Genomic DNA, 24604 nt, shown 5'->3' with positions numbered 1-24604 from the left:
ACTGTTCTCCTGCCTCAGCCTCCGGAGTAGCTGGGACTACAGGCGCCCGCCACCATGCCCAACTATTTTTTTTTTTTTTTTTTGTATTTTTAGTAGAGATGGGGTTTCACCATATTAGCCAGGTTGGTCTCGATCTCCTGACCTCGTGATCTGCCCGCCTTGGCCTCCCAAAGTGCTGGGATTACAGGCGTGAGCCACCGCGCCCAGCCTCTTATGCATACATCTTACTGGAATTTCTTTCCCACAATGTCTGTGGTCCAGAATCCCTTATAATTTTTAAGGGCCAGAAGGAATATCACCTTTTCTAAGATATCCACAATATCTACTTCACAGAATGACCATAATCTTTTTTTCCCCTCATAACTCTCACTTGATCTTAGCCAAAAGGCCGAGAAGCGATCCCCTCATAACTATCCTAACACATTGTGTGTTAAATTCTTGACCACTTTTTTTCCCTTTTTAATGTTTTTACTTAAGAGCAACTTTATGTGTAGTAAAATGCACAGTTCTCAATAATGTACTTTAATGTGTGCTAAGAAATGCATACACCTGAAATAGAGATACAGAGTATGTGCATTATCCCAGAAAATTCCCTATGGCCCTTGGACAGTCAATCCTCACTACCACTCCTTGCCAAATGCAAATACTGCTCCGATGTCTTTGACTACAGATTATTTTTGCTATTTCTACAACTTCATATAAAAAGAATCATTCAGTATTATAGTGTCTTCTTTAATACTGTAGTTTCTTTCACTTAAACTATATTTGAGAGTAAACCATGTTTTATCACTTATCAATCATTTATTATTTTTAATGCTTAGTTGTATTCCATTGGATGAGTACAACATAATTTTGTTCACTCATGGATGACAATTTATTATTGTCAGTTTTTTAGCTATTAGAAGAAAGCTACTATGAACAATCTTTTTATGAACGTACATTTTCATTTCTCATGGATAAATACTGCCATATTTGCAGAAGTGTTTAAAACCTTTTATACTCCAATGAATAATGTATGAGAGATCCAGCTGCCTACCTCTTCAATCATTGGTGTCAGTCTTTTTTTTTTTTTTTTTTTTTTTTTTTTTTTTTTTTTTTTTTTTTTTTGAGATGGAGTTTCATTCTTGTTGCCCAGGCTGGAGTGCAATGGTGCGATCTCGGCTCACCGAAACCTCTGCCACCCAGGTTCAAGCGATTCTCCTGCCTCAGACTCCTGAATAGCTGCGATTACAGGCATGCGCCACCACGCCTGGCTAATTTTGTATTTTTAGTAGAGATGGGGTTTCTCCATGTTGTTCAGGCTGGTCTCAAACTCGCTATCGCAGGTGATCCGCCCACCTTGGTCTCCCAAAGTGCTGGGATTACAGGCATAAGCCACCATGCCCAGCCTGGTGTCAGTCCTTTTAACTTTAGCTGTCTGGTGGGAAGGTAAGTTACCACAGTTATAATTCTCATTTCCCTGATGACAAAAGAAGTTGAGCTCTTTTCACGCACAAATTGATAATTAATATTCTTTAGTAAAGTGTCTGTTTAAAACTTTGACCTAATTTTTTAAATTGTTATTTGCCCTTGTATAATTGAATTATGGGAATTCTTTATGTATTCCAGGTACAAATTCTATGTCATATGTATTTATTGTAAATGCTTTCTTCCAATTTGAGGGCTGGTTATACCTTTTTAAAGTAATGTTTTCTGATAAGTGCAAGTTTCAATCTTGATTATGATCAATTTATCAAGCCCACATTTGTGAATCTCATTATCTAAAATAATGTGCAGGTGAGTTTCCACAAACACAGCTTCTCCAATCAGAAGATCTATGAGCTAAAGATATTACCTACTTCTTAGGCACCCAATGTACGAGGGTAAGATCAGCAGAGCATAACCACTGTAGATGTCCTATTTGAAGAGCAGAGAAACAAGAGGCACTTCAAACTCATTGGGCCATAGCAATTCTGAAATGCATGCAGGCACATGCTGCCAGTTCCTTGGCTAGAGCTTAATTAGAAAAAGTCACTATTGTTCTCAGATCCACCCTCTGGATTCTTGGTTCCTTCCTGTGTGTCATCCAGCTGGTGTTTATAGCTAAGCAGTTTCTTCAGGATTCCATAAACATCTTTTTTTTTTTTTTTTTTTTTTTTGAGACAGAGTCTCACTCTATCACTCTGTCACCCAGGCTAAAGTGCAGTGGTGCGATCTCAGCTCACAGCAACCTCCAGCTCCCAGGTTCAAGCGATTCTCCTTCCTCAGCCTCCCGAGTAGCTGGGATTATAGATGTGCACCACCATGCCCAGCTAATTTTTGTATTTTTAGTAGAGATGGGGTTTCACCATATTGGTCAGGCCGGTCTTGAAGTCCTGACCTTGTGATCTGCCCTCCTCGGCCTCCCAAATTGCAAGGATTACTAGTATGAGCCACCGCGCCCAGCCACCTTTTTAATTTTATCCTGGCTTTTTCCTCAAAAACTGGTAGCAGCTTTGCCAGTACTACTCTCTTAAAAATCTTGTGGGATTCCTGTAAATCTCTTTGTACTTGATTTCTTTATATAAAAGCCCTACTCATCTGTCTCAACATTAACCACTTTTTATATAGGGCTTCCTATAAAACAGCTATGGGACAATGTCATTGAGATTATTAGATGTCCTAATGCATAATAAAGAATATATTTGAGACATACACATCAGAACCTTACAGGAACTTTCTTTTCTCTTTGAGGTACCTACTTGATTCTTTTTGAAGTCTTAATAAAATATTTCACAATAATGCCCTTGGCTTTATCTTTAGATGATGTTTTCCTAACAGCATGCTGGATTGGATTATTGCTGCGATGGCATTTCTTTCTTTCTTTTTTTTTCTTTTTTTTTGAGATGTAGTCTCACTCTGTCACCCAGGCTGGAATGCAGTGGCACAGTCTTAGCTCACTGCAAGCTCTGCCTCCTGGGTTCACACCTTTCTCCTGCCTCAGCCTCCCAAGTACTGGGACTACAGGCGCCCACCACCATGCCTGGCTAATTTTTTGTATTTTTTAGTAGGGATGGGGTTTCACCATGTTAGCTGGGATGGTCTCAATCTCCTGACCTCATGATTTGCCCTCATGACAGCGCCCAGCTGCTGTGATGGCATTTCTTAATTTGACAATCTTGAAGAGTGTGAGAATGAATCTCACACATTTTGATAGGCTGTGTTTTCATTGTCATTTGTTTTAAATAAATTTCTAAGCCAGGAGCGGTGGCTCACGCCTGTAATCCCAGCACTTTGGGAGGCCAAGGCTGGCAGATTACAAGGTCAGGAGATGGAGACCATCCTGGCTAACACGGTGAAACCCTGCCTCTACTAAAAATACAAAAAAATTAGCCAGGAGTGGTGGCAGGCGCCTGTAGTCCCATCTACTTGGGAGGCTGAGGCAGGAGAAGGTCATGAGCATGAACTTGGGAGGTGGAGTTCGCATGAGTCGAGATTGCACCACTGCACTCCAGCCTGGGCGACAGAGTGAGACTCCATCTCAAAATAAAATAAATAAATAAATAAATTAATTAATTAATTTCTAACTTCCCATGTGATTTCCTCTTTGATCCCTGGGTTGCTTAAAAATGTGATTTTTGGGCCAGGCGTGGTGGCTCACTCCTGTAATCCCAGCACTTTGGGAGGCCAAGGCAGGTGGATCACGAGGTCAGGAGATTGAGACCAACCTGGCTAACAGAGTGAAATCCTGTCTCTCATAAAAAAATACAAAACATTAGCCAGGGGTGGTGGCAGGCACCTGTAGTCCCAGCAACTCGAGAGGTTGAGGCAGGAGAATGGTGTGAACCTGGGAGGTGAAGCTTGCAGTGAGCAGAGATCACGCCACTGCATTCCAGCCTGGGCAACAAAGTGAGACTCCATCTCAAAAAAAAAAGAAAAAAAAAACATTGATTTTTGATTTTCAAAAGTCAAAAATATTTGGGATTCTACAAATATCTTTCTGCTTTTAATTTCTACTTTACTTCTCTTATGTTTGGAAAATACACTCTGTGTCATGTCAGTAGTCTTAAATTAATGAGACATGTCTCATCATATGGTGCACTTTTTTAAGTATTCCATGTGTACCTGAAGAACATGTGTATTCTGCGGCTGGCTGATGAACTGCTATATTAGGTCAAGTGTACTGAGGGTGTTGATCAGATCTTCTATATCCTTACCATTTTTTATTTTACTTTTGGTTTACTGTTTCTATTAATAATTGAAACAGAAGTGTTAATATCTCCAGTTATAATTGCAGATTTGTCTATTTCTCCTTAATTATCTCAGTTTTTGTTTTACATATCTTGAGTTTCTTTTATAAAGTGGGCATATATGTCTCCTTGAAAAATTGAACTTTTTTTTTTTTTGAGATGGAGTCTCACTCTGTCTCCCAGCTTGGAGTGCAGTGGCACGATCTCGGCTCACTGCAAGCCATCTCCTGGGTTCATGCCCTTCTCCTGCCTCAGCCTCCCAAGTAGCTGGGACTACAGGCACCTGCCACCACGCCCGGCTAATTTTTTTGTATTTTTAGTAGAGATGGGGTTTCACCATGTTAGCCAAGATGGTTTCGATCTCCTGACCTCGTGATCCGTCCACCTTGGCCTCCCAAACTACTGGGATTACAGGTGTGAGCTACCATGCCCAGCCAAAGAATTGAACTTTTTATCATTATGAAATGTTCTTCAAATACTCCATGCCTTGAAGCATACACTTTCTACCCACTCCAGCTGTTTTATGATTAAAGTTTGCATGGTATATCTTTTTCCATCATTGTACTTTTAACCTAGTTGTGTTCTTATATGTAAAATAAATCTCCTATTAAAAGCATATAGTGAATCTTGTATGGATGTTTTCTAGTCAGACAATTTGTACTTTAAATTAGAGTGTTTCATCCATTTGCATTTAAATTAATTATTGATGTAATTGGGTTTACATCCTGTCATTTCTCCCACTATTTGGTCCATCTATTATTTGTTTCCCTTTGCTTCTTTTCCTTGCTTCTTTAGGATTAATAAGTGGTGTGTGCGTGTGTATTCTGTCTTATCTTGATTATCATCATTCACAATACACACAGTCTCTGTCAAAACAGCAATATTACATACCACTTCACATATTAGATGAGAGATCTACAACAACATACTTTCTCTGCTCCCTCATCCTTTATTCCACTGTTGTTGTATATTTTATTTCATTTTGTATATACCTTACGGTGGGTTGTACGGTGAATTGTGATTGGGTAAAATCCTAGTATATTAGAGAAGTTGAATATTTGTAATGGGTATTTTATTTTAAGAGTATTAGTTATAAAACTAAGTTCCATTGCCAGTAAGAGTCCTAGGATGGCTATGCTTAAGGCTGTAAGTTTTAGATGAAGTGGTATTGTTGTTTGGGGAGATGAAGTAGGGATAATGCTATTGGTGACTAGAAATCCAGCGAATATACTGCCGATTATAAGGCATTATAATTGGATTTATTAGGGAAAGGTTATTTTCATTAATGTTGATTAGGGTTGGGAAGCAGGGTTGTCCTATTAGGGCAAAGGAAATAATTTGGATACTGTAGAAACTTGTTAGAGAAGTGGCAATGAGAGTAATAGTGAGGGCTCAGGCGTTGGTATATGACATGTTCGTGCTTTTGATGATGAGATCTTTAGAGCAAAAGCCTGTGAGGAAGGGCATAAGTGCTAGGCTGCCAATAATAAGGGAGGCTGAACTAAGGGGTAAAGTCTTAAATAGTCCTCCTGTTTTTCAGATGTCTTGTTCATCACTGAGGTTGCGGATGGTGGATCCTGAACATATAAATAATATAGTTTTGAAAAAGGCATGGGTGCAGATGTGTAGGAATGCTAGATGTAGCTGATTAATGCTGATTGTGACTATTATAAGGCTAGTTGACTTGAGGTGGATAGTGCTACAATTTTTTTTATGTCATTTTGTGTTAAAGCACAGATTGCTATAAATAAGGTGGTGATAGCTCCTAAACATAGTGTAAGGTTTTGGATTAACATGTTATTCTCTATTAATGGATGGAAGTGGATAAGCAGGAAAACTTTGGCCACAACTATAGTGCTGGAGTGGAGTAGGGCTGAGAATGGGGTTAGGCCTTCCATGGTGGAAGGAAGTCAGGGGTGGAGACCAAGTTGAGCTGATTTTCCTGTTGCTGCTAAGAGAAGGCCAATTAATGGAAGAAAATATGGGATAGGATTTAGGATAAATATTTTTTTGAGGTTCTCATGTATTAGAGGATGAGAAGAATCATGCTATGGCTAAAATGATGCCAATATCACCAATGCAATTATGTAGGATTGCTTGGAGGACTGTTGTATTAGCATCTTCTCGGCCATGTCATCAGCCGAGTAGTAAAAAAGACATAATTCATACACCTTCTCATCTGATACAAAGTTGAAAAAGGTTGTTGGCGGTAACTAGAATTAATATTGTGGTGAGGAAGATAAGTAAATATTTGAAAAACTGGCTAATGTTAGGATCTGACTTTATATATCATATTGAGAATTCTATAACAGATCAGGTGACGGATAGTGCTACTGGAATAAACACCATGGAGAAGTAGTCTAGTTTGAAGCTTAATGAGAGTTTAAGGGTTTGAATTGTTATTCAATGTCAGTTTGAGGTGATGGCTTCTTGGTTGGTATACATAAACACTGTTGTGGGAATGAGACGGTGAACGTGCACACAATAGCTATTTTTACATAATATGGGTACGAGTTTTTCTTGTGAGGGTTGATGAAGGTAATAATGATTGGTAAGGTTAAGGAGATTAAGGTTATTACAGTAATGGAAAAATGCATGATTATTACTTTTATTTGGAGTTGCACCAATATTTTTGGTTCCTAAGACCAACAGATAGCTCTTATCCTTTAAAAGTTGAGAAAGCCATGTTGTTAGGCATGGGAGCATGAGTTAGCAGTTCTTGCATACTTTCTCGGTAAATAAGAAGTTACAGACTTCTATTATCAGACCCACAATCTAATATTTTGACTAAACTATATTTACTGGGTATAAAGCTTATAATAATTTTAGGGTTTAGAGATAATAGAAGAATAGGTGAAAGATGTATAAATATTTTCTTCTTGTGTAAAGGAGGATTTAATACTGTTAATATAGTATGTACATGTTCCTCGTTGTGTTGTGACAAGTATGTAAAGGGAATAAAGGGCTGTGATTAATATATTAAGTCCTATAAGCATAATGGTAATGTTTGATCAGGAGAATGAAGCTATTATTACAAGGAGTTCTCCTATTAGATTAATGGTGGGGGGTAAGGCAAGGTTGGTAAGATTTGCTGTAAGTCATCAAAAGACTATCATGGAAGTAATGGTTGAAGGCGTCAAGAGAATAGTATAATTCAGCTGTGGACTCACTCATAATTTGAATTTGCTAGGCAGAATAGTAAGGACAGAAGAAGTCTGTGGGCAATTATGAAGATAATTGCACCAGTAAAGCTTTAGGAGGTTTGAATAACGATAGCCATGATAATAAGGTTCAACTTTTTTTTTTTTTTTTTTTTTTTTTGAGACAGAGTATTGCTCTGTCGCCCAGGTTGGAGTGCAATGGTGCTATCTTGGCTCACTGCAACCTCCACCTCCTGAGTTCAAACGATTCTCCTGCCTCAACCTCCCTAGTAGCTGGGATTACAGGTGCGTGCCACCATGCCCAGCTAATTTTTTGCATTTTTAGTAGAGACAGGGTTTCGCCATGTTGGCCAGGCTCATCTCGAACTCCTGACCTCGTGATCCTCCCACCTTGGCCTCCAAAGTGCTGGAATTACAGGCATGAGCCACCGTGCCTGGCCTTAAGGTTCAATTTTTAAAAACGAGTTTTAAAAACAGAAAATGTCTTTATTTTTACCAATGTAATTCCTACTTCCATGGCTTTTATTTCAAAGTGTAATCCAAATTTCCATCTGACATTTTTCTCCTTTAGTCCGAAGAACCTTTTTTGACATTTCTTTCAGTGCAAGTTTGTGGTGTTGAATTCTTCTAACTTTTGTTTATTTTAAAATGTCTTAATTTCAACATCATTTTAAAAAAATGTGCACTGGTTATAGAATTCTAGATTGACATGTTATCTTTTCTTTCAGTATTTTTAAGATAGAATTTCAATGTCTCTGGCTTGCATTGTTGTCTTTTTTGTAAGAAATACAATACGTTTTATTTATGTTTTCCTTCTATTTGTGGTGTATTATACTTAGTGTTTTGTTGCTTTTTAAGGTTTTCTCAGACCCAGAGTAGCGGTTCAGGTCTGTAATGCCAGCACTCTGGGAGGCCAAGGCGGACAGATCACTTGAAGCCAGGAGTTTGAGACCAGCCTGGCCAACATGGTGAAACCTCATCTCTACTAAAAATACATACACACACACACACACACACACACACACACACACACACACACACACACAATTAACAGGGCATGGTGGCTCATGCCTGTAATCCTATCTACTTGGGAGGCTGAGGCATAAAAATTGCTTGAACTCAGGAGGTGGAGGTTGCAGTGACCCGAGATTGTCCCACTGCACTCAGGCTGGGTGACAGAGTGAGGCTGTCTTGAAAAAAAAAAAAAAAGAAAAATAAGTTTGCTTTTTATCATTTTTTTTTTCAGAGATGGCAGTTATACAAGTTCTTTATTGTTGTGTATATGTTCAATCTGCTTGTAATTTATTGAATGCTTAGGATTTAAGAGTTTATATTTTCAGCAAATTTGGAACATTTGGGGCTATTTCTTCAAATACATTTTCTATCTCAATTTCTTTCTCCTTTCTTCCTAGGAGTCCAATTACACGTATGTGAGAACATTGGATATTTCCCCACTGTCTTTAAGACTGTCATTATTTAATATTTCAGCATTTTTATTCTATGTGCTTCATTTTTGTTATTTCTTAATGTGATTTCCTCAGCTTTTCTGATATTGTTTCCACAGTATCCAATTTACTAATTAGTTAAGTGGTTAACTAACTAGTTAATTTTAGATATTTTAGGTTTTAAGGTCTGGAATTTCCATGTAAACATTTTCTACAATTACCGTTTCTCTACTGAGATTCCCCATCTGTTCAGTCATTAAGCTCATTAGTTTCTTTACATTTGTCTGCTAATTCCAACTCCTTTGTCATTTCTGGGTCTATAATTAATGACTTTCAAAAAATTCATTAGTTATTGGTCACTTTTTACATCTAGTAATTAAAATGAAATTATGGTGGATATCACTTTATCAAAAGCCAATATTTTTTTTACGAGTGATGGTTTGGGTTTTTTGGTAGACCGTTTACTAACAGTTGGGCTTCATTTTCCAATGGTCTATAAAAGCTTTGTAAAGGTGGATATAAAGTCAGTCTTGGCTAGGCGTGGTGGCTCATTCCTGTAATCCCAGAACTTTGGGAGGCCAAGGTGGGTGGATTACGAGGTCAAGAGATTGGATACAAAAATTTGCTGGGCATGGTGGTGCCCACCTGTAGTCCCAGCTACTCGGAAGGCTGAAGCAGGAGAATCACTTGAACCCAGGAGGCAGAGGTTGCAGTGAGCCAAGATCGCACCATTGCACTCAAGCCTGGGCAACAAGAGCGAGACTCCGTCTAAAAACAAAAACAGAAACAGAAGAGAAAAAAAGTCAGTCTTACAGGTCTGGAGTAGATAGATGCACTTCTGCTGCACTCCGCGGTCTCAGATAAATGCCTGGTTTTTCAGTGAGGTCTCTGTGTGCTGCTTGGTATTCCTCCAAGAACTTAAGGAGAAAGCTATGTATGTTTCCATGGCTGCTTCTCAGCACCACTTCTTCTGGTACTGTACATACAGCCCGCCTGGCAGCCTTGAACTCTGATTTCTGACTACCCATCTCAGTGAGATCGCTCTTCTCTGCGTGGACAGCACATCTCTGCATTATTTCTAGAAAGTGCCTCCAGGCAAAAGGCTAGAGCCATCAGGAAGCTCACTTTATGTGTTTTCATTCTTTCAAGTATGACAGCCCTATAGTGCCTGTGTTTCATTTTTATGGTTGTTTATGGTGGAAATGTCATTCTGATGATAACAGTTACTCTGTAAGAGAAATGCAAGTTGTTCTCCACAATATTTTACTTTGCATTGTAGTTATTTTTGTATATGTCTTATCTTTCTTATGAGACCAGAAGCACCCTGAGGGCAGAGTCCATGCATTCTTTATCTTTGTTTTTTCTCCAGAGCATTCTACGTAGCCTATGTGTTATTTATATAATTATTTAATTTGATTAAATATTTAATGAGTAAATCTTTAGAATAAATAAATAAAATGAATAAAACAAAGCACTTTATGAACTTTGGGAATAATTTCAAAGGCCACAAAATCCATTACACAGACTAGTTTTCTTCGACTCATCAGTTATTTTGTTTTCTGCGGCAGTCACAAGAATACTTAAGTTCCTCATACTACCTTCTTCCCCTGCTGATTCACAAATTTATTATAATCAGAAAGCATGTGAAAAACTGAGAAACGGGAGAAAACAATCACTGACTGCCATTTGGTAATAGGAGTAATTATTAGGAGTCAATTAGAGCATTCCTTTTTATCTTTTGAGTTGCTTTGCTGGTTGTCATTCTCTATAGCTACTAAAAAGTCCAGCTAGAATTTGTTTTCTTGGTCACACAGGCAAAGATAATGTTTGGAGTTCAGCGGTCAAAAAAACCCTAATGTCTGCACTTATGTATGTTTTTGTTTAACTTGCGGACAAAGACTTATGGATAGGTGCAAAAAAATAAGTCCTCTTTTGCAACCTGGAACTGATTGTTCAGTTTGAGTTTTGATACATGTAAGAAGGGATATCATGATACCTGAGACAGTTAACTAATGGGAGTATTGATAACCAGAGAGGTTGGTTCCAAGCTAGGCTCAGTGACTCATGCTTTCAATCTCCACACTTTGGGAGACTGAGGTTGGAGGATTGCTTGAAGCCAAGAGTTCAAGACCAGCTTGGGCAAGAAAGTAACACCTTATCTCCACAAAAAAATAAAAATTAGCTGGATATAGGGATATGTGCCTGTAGTTGCAGCTACTCAGGAAGGGGAGGCTGAGGCAGGAGGATTGACTCCAGGAGTTGGAGGCTGCACTGAGCTTTGATGGCACCACTTACTCCAGCCTGGGCAACAAAGACAGATCCTGACTTTTAATTTTAAAAAGGTTGATTCTAGGACTGTAGAATAGATAGTTAAAAAGCATGGGATATAGGGAAATCCTCAGCTGTATTAATTTTGTATTCCAATTTTATGTTGACTTGATACATAAGATGGCATTTGGTTTTAAAAGCTTTTATCTTGAGAACATGTTGTCTGGAGTTAAAGGTATTAGCATATTCCACACATCTGTACTATTCTTGAGTATGATCGTTTAGGGTGTCAAATTGAGAACCAGGCAGATCCACCTATACTAAAAATGACCCTAAAGTAAGTTGGTTGAAGAAATTAGACCCCAAAGATTCTTGATTTTTCCATAGGTGAATTTTGAAGTCTTCATCAGTATATCCATGTAAAAATGAGATGACAGAAACCAAAATAAAATAATTATGGGCTGACAGGACAACCGGATTAAAATAAGCATCAGTTTCATTAAAAAGGGCTAATTTGAGGATAAATCTTTTGAAGATAAATTTTGACATCCGTTCTTTAGAGGATCTAAAGTGACCCTGATGGAGAGTGAAAGAAATCACAACATGGAATTCCTCAAATAAAAATTAATTAACTTTAAATACTTTTGCCTAATGTTACATATACACAATTAAAAAAAAAAAAAAAAAAAAAAAAAACAAACAAACAAACAACAAAAAAAAAACCTCTTTACACCATAGAAAGAAAGAAAGAAAGAAAGAAAGAAAGAAAGAAAGAAAGAAAGAAAGAGAGAGAGAGAGAGAGAGAGAGAGAGAGAGAGAGAGAGGAGGGAGGGAGGGAGGGAGGGAGGGAGGGAAGGAAGGAAGGAAGGAGAAAGAAAGAGGCCCGGTGCAGTGACTCTCACCTGTAATCCCAGCACTCTGGGAGGCCGAGGTGGGCGGATCACAAGGTCAAGGATCGAGACCATCCTGGCTAACACAGTGAAACACCCTGTCTCTACTAAAACTACAAAAAATAAGCCGGGCGTGGTGGCCGGCGCCTGTAGTCCCAGCTACTCGGGAGGCTGAGGCCAGAGAATGGCGTGAACCCTGGAGACGGAGTTTGCAGTGAGTCGAGATCACGCCACTGCACTTCTGGGCGACAGAGCGAGACTCTGTTAAAAAAAAAAAAAAAGAAGAAGGAGGAGGAGGAGGAGAAGGAGAAGAAGAAGAAAAGGAAGGAAGGAAGGAAGGAAGGAAGAAAGGGAGGGAGGGAGGGAGGGAGGGAGGAAGGAAGGAAGGAAGGGAACCCTGATGAAGCCACACCTGTTTAGGGCACAAGAGGACACACGTATTCCATGTAATAAGGGTCAAAGCAAGAGTCGGCCTCACATGAACACAAATATTTTCCTTTAAGCTAGAAGATGAACTTTATTTTCATTTTTTAAGATTCTAGAGGTAATTTATAGATGAGAAGCTAGAAATAAAGGTTGTAGCATCATATGACATCATTTCTAGAAAACGACTGAGCTTGCCAGCAAGGAATTGCCCTAGTGATTTTTAAATGATTCCACTTGAGTTATTGAGACATTTTTTTTCTCTGTGATTTTCTCCCTCATCTACTTGAGCATTTTGCTAATTCTCATACTTGAGTAATTCCTAAAGTCTCTCATGTAAACTTGGAGATCACGATAACTCACATGTTCCCCAGCTTACCTGGATCCTCCAATTGGCTTCTTAGTCAACCCTTGACTTCCCTGTAAATCCCACACAGAAATTGTCCTTTATACCTGATAACCTCCTGAATCCAATAGCTACATTTTCCACTGCCCACCAAAATCTTTCACTGGATACCTGGAGAACATTTTCCTTTATGTGTCCATTGTGAACCAAACGAGAACAAACACTACATTGTCTTCTCTTTTGCCCTTTTTACCCATTCTGCAAACTACCCTGTGTGACAGCTTTGTGGAACTGAAACTCAAAAATTGCTCTGACCCTTTTTCATCCTCTTTGCCCTCACAGCCTAGTCACTTTTCTAAAGATTCTCTGCCACATGTCCTGGATATCCATCCTGGACATCTGATGGATCCTGTGTCTCTTCCTGTCACTATTCTTATATGTGACTTCCATTTTGTAGGACTAATACTTTTTAACTTGGGTAACAATTATGTCATTTTCTGTTTTTAAAATTCCAATAAAAACCAGTGCATTTCTGTCATTAAATACTTGCACCTTAGTCCAACATTTAATGGTTTTCAGTGTTCTCCCTTAAAACAGGGCTATCCCTTTTTCCTTTTTCTCCACTGTTTCTCCGATGTTTCTTGTGCTATAACCAAAGTGAACTCTAAGCAGGTTCCTAAATATCTGTTCAACTTTCCCAGCCCTGTGCCATAGTTACTGCTGTTCTGTGTACCAGACATGCTCTCCCTTTCCTCCTTCCTTTTATATCAACCTGCTAACATCTCACCCAGTCTTTAAAACTGCCTATTTTTTCTAAAGTCTTTAGTGACAAGTATAGCTAGATACACTTTTTCACCCTTCTTTGAAATTCTGTGTTCCATTACTAGTACTTCTACAAGGATTCTTGTTCATTTAGACAAATATTTACTGATACTTTATATCGGTTGCTGTGCTTTTATTATTTGTGTACTTTTATTGTGATTTTCTGAGCTTAGTTGATGATACCTTTATGAAGAAATGTATTAGGTTTTACTCATGTTTTAATGTCTGACTTATAGCTGTTATCACAGTAGATGTGGCACTGTGGTTATTGCAAGTCTTGTCTCTCAAGGATAAAACCTTATCTTGGGATCCTTCACAACGGCAAGATGTTAATTCTCACCACATTCAATTGCATTGTCCACTGTGCCCTGCCATCATGTTCACATTTCACTCAATACCCATGGTCTGCATCAATCTGGAATTATGCATTCTGCCATCTGTCCCTTTCCTTGAAAGTCCTGCTGGCTGCAAAACAGCTGAGATTTACTAATGGGTTAATATGTTACTTCTCCCCTAATTAAAACTATTGGTATTTAACAGGAACTTGGCCTAGATAAGGGGTGACTCAACTCTAGAGAATTTCTGACTGGCTGGTGGACTGATAGGGGTGATATTTTGGGGCTGGAACAGTTTTCAGTGCCTGGTAAGTGGCTGACAAGTTTATCTGTGTCTGAGAGATAACACAGGAGATTCCCGTAAACATGTGCCCATGCACTCACTCACAAATGTACCAGGGCCCTGCAATCCTGTGAATGCCAGGTTCCTAAGAACAGTAGTAAGGCTCACCTACCTTTGTTCTTCAGGGAGCCAATGAGGGTCCAGCCATTGTGTGAGTCTGGATTCGTAGGAGATCACGTTTTATTCCAAATCACATCCTCACTTCTGTCTTGGTCTGAATGGAAACATTAGGGGAAACAGAGGAAAATCAGAAAGGAATTTCCAGCAACTAGTGGGGATATTAATATTTTAAGATCCCATCTCTACCTTTAATGGTAAGTTTACCTCTCTCTCTAGATTTTACCACCCCTTTCCCTGGATGCATAGTAACAACGGAATATCTTTATAACAATAGAATATTTACCCATGAGTTGGGGGAATAATTGAACCTTCAATATTGTGCTATGAAAGACTGAGTACATTCCTGCTCTAAAACCTGATGAAATCTACTCTTCCAAGAAAAACCAAAGGCAGGTTCTAATAAAACATCTTTTCATTAGTGCTCCTCTTTTTATAGATGTGGAGTGGCACTGATGGTGGTGTCTCATCCATTCTTCGTATTTCACATAAATGCACTGACTAAAACAATGCAGTTTTCTTTATTTCTCTACATATACAAATACACATGCAGACACTCATGATTTGACAATTAAAAATACATTATTTTAGATAATTTGGTGACAGAGGTCAGCAAGTTAACTCAGAAAATATAGAAAACTTTTCTTTTAGACCTGTTAAATAGCATTTTCTATGAAAATAACATTGCAGTAAATTGATATGCTAGGCAGGAAATGACAAGCATTCCTTTATAATAGGTCACTGCGTATCTGATAGATATATCTGATAGGCTCACCTGGTTTTGCCATAGTCCTCAATCTTGGGTCAGTTTTATTGACACTAAAAATTGTAAGGTTAATGAGTGATAGATAAAAAATTGTATGCCAATAATCACTTAGATGAATGATATTTTTATAAATATTTCAGAAACTTACTACAAGTCTACAATTATAACTAAATGTTTCACTGAGAACCAAGTACACAAAAATATACCACATGAAAATGAATTAAGCTAACATTTTAATTGAATAACATAAATAAATACCAAGATTTACAAAGAATACAGGCATCCATACACATCTAGTTTTCATGTTAGCATAGCTTTGAAAATATTAGGAAAAGGTTTAGCAAAGTTACCAGTCTTATCAATATAAAGACAGTTTGGATTTTTGTTCAAAACAAAATCAAATGAAACAGAATTTAAATTATAAAAGAATGCAAACACACACCCGCATGAGTAATTCCATGAGTATTTAGATTTCAATAGTTTTGTACATCTTGTGAACACAGATTCTTCATTTCCTCTCTTTCCACAAAAGATAACGTATAAACTAAAATGGGGGTAAAATATGAAAAATAAGAAGGAGATAAAGTAGAATCAAACAGATTATTTTTTCATTCATTCATTCAACAGATATTTATTAAGTATCCACTATTTACCTGAAATTTCATGTTTTATTATTGCAGTACCTATCATAAATTCCAATAACAAAGCCTTCTCGATTATTATTTCTTTTTTAATTGAAGAAATGGTGATATGGTGTAGATCTGTGTCGCTACCAAATCTCATATTAAATTGTAATCCTCAATGTTGGAGGTGTGGCCTGATGAGAAGTGACTGGATCATAAGGGTGGATTTCTCATGAATGGTTTAGCACCATCCCCTTGGTGCTGTCTTTTGCAATAGTGAGTTCTTGAGACATCTGGTGCTGAAAGTGTATGGCACCTCCCCTTTCACTCTTACTCCTGCTCTCACCGTGTAAAATGCTTGCCCCTCCTTTGCCTTCTGCCATGATTGGAATCTTCCTGAGGCCTCCCCACAAGCAGATGCTGTCATGCTTCCTGTACACCCTGTAGAACTGTATGCCAAGGAAACCTCCTTTCTTTTAAATTACCCAGTCTCAGGTGTTTCTTTATAGCAGTGCAAGAATGGCCTAACACAGAAAATTGGTACTGAGAAGTGTGGTATTGCTATAAAGATACCTGAAAATGGCCGGGCACAGTGGCTCACGCCTGTTTTCCCAGCACTTTGGGAGGCCGAGGCGGGCGGATCATGAGATCAGGAGATCGAGACCATCCTGGCTAATGCGGTGAAACCCCGTCTCTACAAAAAATACTAAAAATAAATAAATAAATAAATAAATAAATAAATAAATAAATAAATAAAATTAGTAGGGTGTGATGGCAGCCTCCTGTAGTGCAGCTACTCGGGAGGCTGAGGCAGGAGCACAGCGTGAACCTGGTAGGTGGAGCTTGCAGTGAGCCGAGATCACATCACTGCACTCCAGCCTGGGTGACAGACTCCCTCTCATAAAAGGAAAGAAAGAAAGAAGGAAGGAGGGAGGGAGGGAGGGAGGGAGGGAAACAAAGCAAGAAAAGAAAGAAAAGAAAAGAAAAGAAAAAGAAAGAAGAGAAAAGAAAGAAAAGAAAAGAAAGAAAGAAAGAAAGAAAGAAAGAAAGAAAGAAAGAAAGAAAGAAAGAAAGGAAGAAAGAGAAAGAAAGAAAGAGAAAGAAAGAAAGTCAGTGCATTTATGAAAGAAAGAAAGAAAGAAAGAAAGAAAGAAAGAAAGAAAGAAAGAAAGAAAGAAAGAAAGAAAGAAAGAAAGAAAGGAAATAATGAATAATATCGGGCCGGGTGCGGTGGCTCAAGCCTGTAATCCTGGCACTTTGGAAGGCCGAGGTGGTGCATCACCTGAGGTCAGAAGTTCAAGACCAGACTGGTCAACAAGGTGAAACCCTGTCTCTACTAAGTATACAAAAATTAGCTAGGTGTGGTGGCGGGCACCTGTAATCCCAGCTACTCAGGAGGCTGAGGCAGGAGCATCGCTTGAACCCCGGAGGCAGAGGTTGCAGTGAGCCAAGATTGAACTATGGTGCTCCAGCCTGGACAACAAGAGCAAAACTTCGTCTCAGAAAAAAAAAAAAAAAAAAAAAAAAAAAAAAGGCCAGCGTGGTGGCTCACACCTGTAATCCCAGCACTTTGGGAGGCCAAGGCAGGCAGATCACGAGGTCACAACATCGAGACCAGCCTGATCAACATGGTGAAAGCCCGTCTTTACTACAAATACAAAAATTAGCTGGGTGGGGTGGTACACGCCTATAATCCCAACAACTTGGGAGGCTGAGGCAGGAGAATTGGTTGAACCCAGGAAGCAGAGTTTGCAGTGAGCTGAGATCATGCCACTGCACTCCAGCCTGGTGCTGGAACAAGACTCCGTCTCAAAAAGAAAATAAAAGAAAATAATGTCGTGTCACATGGACATAGGGAGGGGAACATCACACACTGGGGCCTGTTGGGGGATAGAGGGCTATGGGAGGGATAGCATTAGGAGAAATATCTAATGTAGATGACGGGTTGATGGGTGTAGCAAACCACCATGGCACATGCATACCTATGTAACAAACCTGCACGTTCTGCACATGTATCCCAGAACTTTAAGTATAATTAAAAAAAAAAAAAATTTAAAGAAAGAAAATAATGTGTTGGCCTTGAACAACAGTCTAATGAATTTTGATTTGTTCAACAGCAGTAACAAATTAAGCTTATTTAAGAAAGATCAGTGTCACAAAAACTTGCAAGTTAGGTGTAAGAAGGAACATCTTCGAGCTTTACATTGCCTTACAGGGTATTTCAGAATATATGTGCTCACTGGCATGGTAATAACCTGTTTGGTGTAAAGTAAAAAGTTAAAAAATACTCAGTTAGACAAATTGGACAGATTTCTTAACTGCAGAACATTCTAGAACCTTAAGTTTTCAAATACACATTTTCACTTCTCCAATAAGGAAAAGTATATGCACTGTTTTTATACTTGTTTGATCATGGGACACAGGAACAGTTTGTGAAATGCTAGTATAGGTTTTCATTGAAACTTTAAGATTACAAGGATCTTACAGGATATATATCCACCTATTGGTCATTAACTCAACTCTGAGGTATCAATGCCAGATGTTCCTATGGCCCTAATGGCAACTATTTGGTTTTCTCCCAACACAGCCCTGTCCATCTTTACAAAGATCTAATATTAGGTTGTTCTGTGTGTTACCTTCTCCAATTATAAATCATAGTTCGAGTTCTACTTTTATATATATATACTTTGAGACCGAGTCTCACTCTGTCTCCAGGCTGGAGTGCAATGGCATGATCTTGGCTCACTGCAACTTCCGCCTCCCAGGTTCAAGCAATTCTCTGCCTCAGTATCCCGAGTAGCTGGGATTACAGGTGACTGCCACCACACCTGGCTTTTTTTTTTTTTTTTTTTTTTTTTTTTTTTTTTTTTGTATTTTTAGTAGAGACGGGGTTTCACAATCTTGGCCAGGCTGGTCTTGAACTCCTGACTTCGTGATCTACCCACCTCGGCCTCCCAAAGTGCTGGGATTACAGGTGTGAGCCACTGTGCCTGGCCCTATTAATATGTGTATTTTTAAAGTCTTTGGTATCATGTTATTGAATTCATTTAATTCAGACTTCAGTTAAATAATTCTTATCAAAATGGTCATCAGTAATAAGCTTTGGCCAAATAAATGAGTAGTAGCTGTGAACCCCGAAAATTTGAGACAAGTCTCAGTTAGTTTAGAAAGTTTATTCTGCCAAGGTTGAGGACACACCGTGACAGCCTCAGGAAGTCCTGAAGACATGTGCCCAAGGTAGTTAGGGCACAGCTTAGTATTATACACTTAGAGAGACTTGAGACATCAATCAATATATGTAAGAAGTACATTTGTTCGGTCTGTAAAGGCGGGACTTCTTGAAGCAAAGGCAGTAAGACTCCAAATGAAGCTGGGAGGCAGCTTCCAGGTCACAGATAGATGAGACACAAATGGTTACATTCTTTTGAGTTTCTGATTAGCCTTTCCAAAGGAGGCAGTCAGATATGCATCTATCTCAGTGAGCAGACAGATGACTTTGAATAGAAATGGGAGGTAGGTTTGCCATAAGCGGTTCCAGGCTTGAGTTTTCCTTAGTGATTTTGGGGACAAGATATTTTCCTTTCACATAGCCTACTGGTCCGAACATATAGAGTGAACAGAAGTTCTCGGACTCTCTGCCATAAAAATGAAGTGGGGACTTCTCTTTTGCATTTGTATCATTACATATGTAGACACAGCCAGCAAGTTTCTTTCTAATGACTGCTGGAAAATTGAGCAACTCCCATTCCCAGATTTAAGGGGTCATGAAGGATACTCTGATGTAGCAATAATTTTATCCCTAAAATAGACTGTCACATTGGCATCCAACTGTCGTTGGGCAAAATAGGTCATGGAGCAACGACTCCTTTAGCTGTTTTTGAGGTGGACTGTGGGATGCCGGGTGTCACTCGCTGTAGGGCTCTGCCTTTGTATTCACATTTCTGGCCCCACAGGAGTTTCATAGATAACCTGATTTCACCTCTTTTTTCTCAGAGAGGTAGAATAATTACCCACTCTGTGCACCTGAAGTTTCATTTCTGTTTAAGAATATGTCTTTGACACACAGAGCATAGACAAACTGGGATGGAATTAGGCAATATCAGAAAGAGAATAATATGTAGCCACAGAAAAATAAACATTAACTTCATAAACTATGGTACTTTTTGATAACAATATTTCAATTATCAGTGCATAATTTTCATTGAGATCACAGTTACCATCTAAAATCCAGATAAGTGTTTTGTCATGTGGTGAGCACAGTTTGTAAAAAGATTTATTTTGTAACCAAGGGGGTTTATATACATATAGAGAGAGTGACAGATCCATATATTTCATTTTAATAAGAGTGAAGATAAAACAAATATCTGGCAATTGCTTATTTTGAAATAGTCATCTAAGTAAAAATATTTAACTGCAATTTTTTGTTTGTGATATTTATATAATTCATGTTACATAATTTTATATATTATACATTGTTATACTATATGTACTAAATATAATGTAATATATTGATGGAGATAAAACATGGTTTTATTTCTATAGGGATGAGAGAAATCTAAAATTGAGTCAATCTATTTGTGTGAATGCATTAAATACTAAAGCAAATTTAAAGGGTAAAATAACAAAACATTGAATCTTCTAAAAAAGTTAGTAAAAGTTTGCAAATGCAGGAATGCACTATTAATGATTTTGTTTATTGGGATCTGAGCTATGTTCAGTTATCAAATACTACTGCTTTTCTAAAGATAAAAACTTTTTATAGTCAGCATAAAAGCAGAAATAAGTCAATTACTATAATGATGGAAATAGTTGGAAATGCAAAGTACAATTTCATATTAAATCAAATTCAGAGTGTTTCTTGGCCTGGTTTACTAATGCTTTCCGCAACCATAAAATTTGGCTGCAACAGGGCAATAGAATACTGGTGAGAAAATACTGGGTACCACTTTTTTAAAAGCAGAAAGGAAGAAGTCAAAGGAGTAAAAACCAATGCGTGCAAAGCAGCACATGTCCTCTAACAACTGAAGAACCGTAGCCATTTTGGATTAGAACCACAGTGCATGGAAAGGAGTTTGTCATTTGTGTTCACATCCTCAGGGGCTGAAAGGTATCACCTGGCAAGTGTCCCGCCCAGGCGGGCAGAGGCGATGCTGCCTCTTTCCTGGCTGTGTGCCCACATCCACAGCCTGTTCCTGCTTCCCCTCCATGTTAGAGGGGATGGTTCCAGGAGGCCGCATGGCACATGTTAAAGCAAAACAAAACGAATGCCTGCTCTTCTTCATGCAGCTCCCATATTCACTATGACAACCCAGAATTCCTCACCCTAATGATGGTGCAGGAGACTCGGGTTCTGGCCGGTCCTCTCTCCCAAGCAGCTCCTCCCTTCTCTGGCCTCTCTCTTGGCTGATGGAGTCATGGTTTCCTTCCATGAGAGACTCTGAGAAGAACGTGACTTTAAAATATTAGGTTTGTTTTTCCTCCTGTTCTCCTTAGATTTCTTTTCTTTCTTTCTTTTTTTTTTTTTTTTTGAGACGGAGTCTCCCTCTGTAGCCCTGCCTGGAGTGCAATGGCGTGATCTCAACTCACTGCAACCTCCCCCTCCCGAGTCCTGGTTCAAGCACATTCTCCTGCCTCAGCCTCCCAAGTAGCTGGGATTACAGGCACGCGCCACCATGCCCAGCTAATTTTTGTATTTTGGGTAGAGATGGTGTTTAGAACTTCTGACATAGTGATCCGCCCGCCTCGGCGCCCCAAAGTGGTGGGATTACAGGTGTGAGCCACCACACCTGGTCAGGATTTCTTTTCTAAGAAAATAGAGAACCAAATATATATATATATAGAGAGAGAGAGAGAGAGAGAGAGAGTGTGTGTGTGTATACACACACTATGTATCTATATACATACACACACACACTTTTATGCTGACTATAAAAATTTCCGGCCGGACGTGGTGGCTCACACCTTTAATCCCACCACTTTGGGAGGCTGAGGGGGGCGGATTACCTGAGGTCAGGAGACCAGTAACATGGCTGAACAGGATCTCTACTAAGAATACAAAAATTAGCCAAGTGTGGTGGCATGCACCTGTGATCCCAGCTATTTGGGAGGCTGAGACAGGAGAATCACTTGAACCCAGGAGGCGGAGGTTGCAGTGAGCCGAGATCGTGCCACTGCACTCCACCCTAGGTGGCAGAGCAAAAAAAAAAAAAAAAAAAAAAAAAAAAAAATTCAATTTTTTTTTTCAGAAAAGCAGTAGTATTTGATTTTCAATTAACATAGCTCACATCCAAATAAACAAATTTATTAATAGTGCATTCCTTCATTGGCACTCTTCTAATAACCTTTTAAAACGATTCAATGTTATATTATTTTACTGTTTAAGTTTGCTCTAGAATTTATTGCATTCACACAAATAAATGTTCTCTTTTTCAGATTTCTCTCCTCCCTATAGAAATAAAACCATGTTTTTTTCTGCACCAATATGTTAGATATATTTATTCCAAATCGTAAAATATGTAGTTATATATATACATAAATACATATTTTTTCTTGGTACAAATATATTTTTTTCTTGGTGCAAAGTCATTGTTTCTTTGAACCTAAAAGCCATAAAAGTTGGCCGGGTGCGGTGGCTCACACCTGTAATCCCAGCACTTTGGAAGACTGAGGCGGGCGGATCACAAGGTCAAGAGATCGAGACCATCCTGGCTAACATGGTGAGGCCTTATATCTACTAGAAATGCAAAAAATCTGCCGGGCGCCAGTAGTGCCAGATACTCGGGAGGCTGAGGCAGGAGAACAGCGTGAACCCAGGAGGCAGAGCTTGCAGTGAGCGGAGATTGGGCCACTGCACTCTAGCCTGGGCGACAGAGTGAGACTCCATCTCAAAAAAAAAAAAAAAAAAAAACAAAGCCATAAAGGTACACATGGCACAAACACACACAGTGATAGTCTGGAGGTTTGGAGATGAGCTACCAACTCGATTTTTCAAAACATTTTCTTATATGGAGGTGTACTTCAATACCATTCATCTTCCCACAATCTCCCCCTTTAATCATTTGGGGAAAATAGGAGCCTTTGAGAATGTAAAACCCCTATTTCATGGGCAATTTTCTTTATGTGCTTTGTCTTCTGACCATATTCTCTGTTTATAACTCTGTCAGCTGATAGCAATCAGTATTTAGGTTACATTAACAGCATGGCAGAACCAATAATTTTTTTTTTGTTTTGCAGTTGAATCGGAAATTCATGCTTTTAATTGTGTTTTCAGAGAAAACTTGAGGTTTTGTGTTTTGGGGGTTTTGGTTGTTCCTTAAAAGAAGAGGGTGGATCTTTTAGAGCAAGAGTTACTTTTGTTTTCACAAAAGACACAAATCTTATTTCAGTGCTTTGTTTTGCCCCCAGGAGTTAGGTTAAAGGTTATCTCCCTAAAAACTTCAGGATGGTCATTTGGCTCTGTGCTAAGTAAATAACTTTGTTCTGAGGTCTTAACTTAGTTTAGGTAAACCCAGCAGCAGTTAGGGCTGTGGTGTTTTCATGTGCATAAACTGCACCTCAGAGGAAGTTAATGCGTAGTATTGCTAGAATCTGTGGAAAATTTGACTTTTTACTTCTCTATATATACAACGTGCTTGTTGGGCCATTTGGCTGAAAACACATCAGCAATGTTCAAAATAGAAATATGTATATCTAATTATGTGCATAAACAATAAGCCAAGATTGCAACATCTGGTACTTTTGTGCAATCATGAATACCTGGCTTTAGGCTTCCCAGCATGGGGGATTGTTTTGGTCAAGGGCACAGTGACACTCCCAGGGTTCAGATAACAGGGGTGTGAAAGGAGATGCAAACAGGCCTGTTCATTCCAGTCATTGGGGACTCCTGAGGCTGATTTTCTAGTTCATGGTTTATTTCTTGTTGTTGTTGTTGTTTTCCTATCTTTAGTACAATGAACTTCTGTATTTTTTCATTGTTTGTCTTTCTAAACCAACTTGGTATTGAGCGGGTGGTGTAGTGACCCTTTCATATTACAGTTCTTTGTTTTCTGGAGTTATTTATGTTTCTTGTCAATGTTTACCTCCTGCCTCTAATTATTCCTTTGCGGGATCATGCACTTATAAGGCTGGACAGGAGTTTGAGGGGCTACCTTGGGAAAAAGAACTGAACATGTGAGGAGCAGCTACCATGAGTTGGGCTCTTTCACCTGCTCTCTGGGCGAACTCCCAGCCCTCAAGTATTTGAACTTGGAGATCTGTAGCTAGGAAGAAGCACAACCACAGTCCAACCCATTCTTCGGTTATATTCAAGAGGCCAAGTGAGGTGAAATCATTTACCCAAGTTTCTATACCTTCTTTGCTGGTGCTAAGTGAGGGTGGGGAGTGAAACCAAAAACTGAAATCATCATAAGAGCAATAAAGACAAACTGTTCCTCTGAGAGAACGAATGTTTTTCGAATCACAGACACATTTCTTTAGCTACTGCACAAGTCTAATACTGTTTTTCCTCTCAATAGACATTTGACAGTTGTTCTCACATACATGTCCATGCATGATGTCTCGTCAAATATCCACATAGAATCTGCCACAGCGCTGTGTTCCCACACCCCAACACACACACACAGCCCAGCGTGTTTGGTATTAGAATTCTCCAAACTGTGGGCTAAGGACATTGTTTGGAATGATTTGGATTCCTGTCGGTGTTCTGCCCACTCGACGAGGCTGCTCTGAGACAGTGTGGGAGGTGACTCGAATATCAGACAGTGTGAAAGCCACTCACGTCTGGCCTCTGCTGGGTGAGCCAGAGGAAGCTGCTTAAGTGAGTGGGAAGAAATAATGAATTGCTTGCAGGAAAGTATGT

The 24604-nt window shown here is 39.0% G+C and overlaps 1 non-coding gene and 1 pseudogene across 1 annotated transcript; one reads left to right on the top strand and one right to left on the bottom strand.

Moving 5' to 3' along the window:
• Positions 1–24604, bottom strand: part of LOC115900324 — a 142796-nt pseudogene that overhangs the window by 57681 nt on the left and 60511 nt on the right.
• LOC115900590 lies at positions 10675–10803 on the top strand. The gene has a single exon (XR_004060262.1). It is a non-coding gene; the product is annotated as a small nucleolar RNA SNORA40 (small nucleolar RNA).

The sequence above is a fragment of the Rhinopithecus roxellana genome, chromosome 11 (assembly GCF_007565055.1).
Source record: "Rhinopithecus roxellana isolate Shanxi Qingling chromosome 11, ASM756505v1, whole genome shotgun sequence".
Taxonomy (NCBI): Eukaryota; Metazoa; Chordata; class Mammalia; order Primates; family Cercopithecidae; genus Rhinopithecus; species Rhinopithecus roxellana.
This window is presented reverse-complemented; position numbering and strand designations above follow the sequence as displayed.